Source organism: Chenopodium quinoa, unplaced genomic scaffold (genome assembly GCF_001683475.1).
Source record: "Chenopodium quinoa cultivar QQ74 unplaced genomic scaffold, ASM168347v1, whole genome shotgun sequence".
NCBI classification, from domain to species: Eukaryota; Viridiplantae; Streptophyta; class Magnoliopsida; order Caryophyllales; family Amaranthaceae; genus Chenopodium; species Chenopodium quinoa.
In genome coordinates, this window is record NW_018745248.1 from 387,694 (window position 1) to 392,115 (window position 4,422).

The following is a 4,422-nucleotide window of genomic DNA, read 5'->3' on the forward strand; positions in this document are numbered from 1 at the left end:
TCCAAGGAATTCATTACGGCCAACCTATGTTCTCGAGATGTTGCAAAAAGTTTCCATACGTTCATCTCAACTTTTGTTTTCTTAAACTACTTGACAATATCGTTGTCTTCAATGATAGGTATGGGAACTTGTTGTGTGGTTGGCATGGGTTGTGTTGAAACGGGAGGTTGCATTCTCTTGGATCTTGTGAGGACGTCTATCGATGAGTCTTCTTCAGCCCAAAAGTCATCCATGGCGTGTGACACGGAAGGAGGAGATCCTACTATGTCTTTTAAGTAGACGTCTTCTTCATCACTATCCCAAACTCCATTAATATTTATATCATCTTCTTGTGGACTTGGACTAGTTTTTTTTTATCAATCATTTTTTGAATTAAATCCTTGAATTTAAAACAGTTTTGATAGTGTGCCCCCCTGGTTGATGATACTGACAGTAATATCTATCTGTCCTTTTTCAGTGATTCGAATGGTCTCGGTTCGAGAGGTTTGATATCTCCACTCTCGGAGAGCATTTAGAACATTTGTGCATATGGGATCCCAATTGAGTGTAAATTCTATTAATCTTCTTGGGTTTTTTTAGTGACTTGTAAAGGAAAACACTTTGCCTCATAAGTCGTTCTCATGGGTGTGAATTCTCTCTTGGGTTCATCTTTCGGGAGTGGAACCTCGTCATATTACTTTTGTAGTTCCTTTATAGCTTTGAGAGTTTCAAGTAGCAAATGTGATCCTTCTATTATAGACAGTGTGAGCGATTGTATGTCCTCTTTACTTGCTGGTTTTGGAAGGTTATCCATGGCGTCAAAAAAGATTTCCTCCTATTCTTCGATGGCATGAATTTCTTTGACAGGTTTAATGAGAGACGAGGGGTCAACCTCGTTTTCCTCATCAGAGATAGCCAAGGCATGAGCGAGAGGTGCATTATCAATACTTGGCTTCTTACTGGAAGGGGGCAATGGTAGCTTGTTGTTATCGATTAAGTCTTGGATAGCTTCTTTAAGCTTCCAACAGTTTTCGGTGAGATGACCCCTACCTTGATGGTACATGCAATGTGCATTGGGGTTCCAATTAGCCGACCTCTTTTCGACTGGTGGGTCCCCAAATGGTCCAATAGGAGTTATAAGAACTTTTGCATTTAATCAATCAAATGCGGTGTCATAGCTCATGCCAATAGGAGTAAAGTTCCTCCTAAATGGTTTCTTTTGTCCTTAATTGTTCATAGCAAGGACTTCTCCTAGGTTAAAAGTGCTAACATTGTTTGAGTGGGTGGTTTTGGAGGAAGAAGGATTGTCATTCTTCTTTCCTTTCCAGCCGCTGTTGGAGTTATTGTTGGCAGCTTTTAACTTCGCTAAGTCGTCTTCAATATTGATCCCAATGTCGTGAACAACCTTGAAGGTATGGAGATTGTTTTGATATTTGAGATGCTTGGAATATTTTTCTTGAAGGTTTTTAATGAACAACCTTACAGACTCTTTTTCACTCGGCACCTCGATCATCTTAGCCGAGGTTTCTCTCCATTTATTAAAGAAAGAGGTGAAACCTTCGTTCTCTTTCTGCTTGAGGATTTCAAGCTCCCTATGGTCAATCTCAACTTGAATGTTGCATTTGTAACTATCAACGAAAGAGTTTGCTATGGATTCCCAGGTGGAGGTCTTTTCTTTCTCGAGAGAAAAGAACCATTGTTGGCAAACGGTCTCGAGAGATAGTGAGAACAGAGAGGGGAACTGATGAGTGACATTTATGTTACCCTTAGGGGTAGTGTATTGGTCTCTTTTCTCCTGTTTTTCTTAGGTTTTTCTACCTCTTTTCTCCTCTTATGGCTTCCTTTTTTTTATGGATGAAAAGTATGCTTATTTGCGCTTGTTTTGATAATCTTTATGCATAATTTTATCATCCCCATGCTCTCGTGATCTTTGCTATCTTTTGCAGGTTCCATGGCGGTCCTAAGCACGGTAGGAGGCCCCTTGGCCAAGTATGGACGCATGGACAAAGACAAGAGGAGCAAAAGGGAAGGAGAGGAAGCAAGAAGAGGAAGTTCAAGAGGAGGTGTGGCCGAACCTCTAAGAGGTTCGGTCGAACCAAGGTGTGGTCAAACTTTTGAAAAGTTCGACCGAACCTCCAAGGCAGTTTCAACCAAGTTTTCAGCATGTTTACAGGAGGGGTCGAACCAGGAAAGTTCGACCAAACAAGGATCAGGTAGGTTCGACCGAACCTACCCTGAGTTTGGCCGAACCTACCCTGAGTCCGACCGAACCTACCCAGAGTTCGGTCGGACCTTTTCCCGTTTTAGCTGACTTTTTGCGGAGCTTCCTAAGCAATTTTGTAAGGGGTATAAATAGATTTTTTTTCTCATTAAAGAAAAAGATTTTTTTCAGTTTAGAATAGATTTTAGGTTAGTTTTAGGTTTTAGAGAGAGAAACTCTCAAAATTTTAGAGAGAGAAAGTGAGGAGCACAATGGTTTTCATGGATTTTGGATAATCAAATGAGGAATTTGAAGATCTCCATCTTATATCAATGAGCATTTCTTACTTTCTCTTCTCTTATTGCTTTATTTAGCTGCTTTCATTATGATTGAGTAGTTTCCCTTCTACTAGGTGTTGAGTGAGGCTTTGTAATGATTATTTGAGTTATTTGAGATAAATTTGATGATAATTGTGTGATTAAATTGATTGAATTGATGTTGGCATGTTGTTTGTTTTAGATTGGATTGATCTCCCATGATAGCACACTTAATTGCATATTGGTTTTAATTTGACAAGGGATTGTGAATTAGAATTGATATATTTGATTGCATTTTGGGTAATTTTCTTCTATGCACCTAGTCAATGAGGGATCTAGGCTAGGAATTTGAGAGATTACTTTTGAGTGTAGTTAATTCTCATTATAATTCTTTCTTTGCATGATTGATTATCAAATGGATTCTCATTAGCTTATTAATTGTTCTAAGTGGATCTTTTCCCCTAGTACACTTTATCATACCTTGTTCTTTATATGTGTTTTAGTGTAGTTGTAGTGTCCTTTATCCATAAATCGACTTCGGCATAGCTTAGGCATTAGATTAAGGACAATCTAGCATTACCGTTCCTTGTGGTTCGACTCTGAACTTACCACTAGACTTGTTTAGGGGTTAGTTTTAGGATTTATAAATTTATTTGATTGAGTGTGGAATGTGCGACCGTTCTAACGCCCATCAAAATGGCGTCGTTGCCGGGGAACGATGTCAATGCTTGATTGTTTTTGATTGCTTGAGTCTAGGTCTTTGTGTATACTTTTTTTTATTTGTTTATTTATTTTTTGTTTGTTTGATTGTTTTTGTTAAAAAAAATTAAAAAATGGCATGTTTCTCATTTCCTCAATATGATAATGAGCCTTTTTGTGATTATTTCAATAGACTTGAGGGACTTGTAGATCGTAATTGTTATAGTTTTTGGGAGGCTTCTGAGATTTGTTATTTTGGTTTGAATAAGCAAACTAGGGATATTGTTGAAAGCATGTATAATGGTGAATTTAAAGCATTATCAATTGATGATGCTTGGGATTTTTATGTATGGTTTGCTAGGGATGTTTACTATAAGGGTAATCATGTTTCTAATATTGATGTGCAATGTGTCGATTCTTCTAATGTTAGCATGCATTCTCATGATTTGTCACATGATCTCATTAGTGAACCTAGAACAAATGATTTCAACTCTATTTCCCCTATTGTTCATGATGATGAGGTGCATTCCAATGTTGATGAGCATGGTGTGTTTCATTATTCTTCATTATTTAGCATGCCTTCTTGTGATGTGCCTTTTTCTCCCAATAATGAATCTTATATGCTTGATTGTGCCCACTCTCCCCGTGATGATGATTATACTCATCCTTCTAAAGTTGATACTTACAATCTTGGTTGTGATCCTTCTCCCCTTGTTAACCCTCAATTTTCTTCATCTTGTGAGTGTCCGATTGATTTTTTAGAATCCCTTATTAGGTGTGTTGAGCTTGATTCTACTTTTGGGCCAAGTAAGGAGTTGTTTTTAAATTCTATGAGAAGTCAATTGGAGATGATGAATAGGAGTGAAGAGCGTATTGAGGAGGTTATAAGGAGAAAGGAAGAGCTAGAAAGCCAATTGTCATCTTTGTTGCATGATCTTGAATCTTTCAAATCACATGTGTGTATTGAAGATGATGATGATGATGTTTTTTTGCAATCAAAAGATTGTGAGGAAGACAACAATGAGCTTTTGAGTGAAGGAAAGAGAGTTGAGAGTGAATTAAATGATGATTTTATGAATCAAAACCCTCTTTCTTATTTTGACCAAGTGCATGTTTGTGATTCCTCTATTCATGAGTATTTGGACTCATTTGAGATTATGTCCCATTTATTTTGTGAGGTTCAAATGAAAAATAATGACATTTTGAGTAGGTTCATTGAGAATGCTT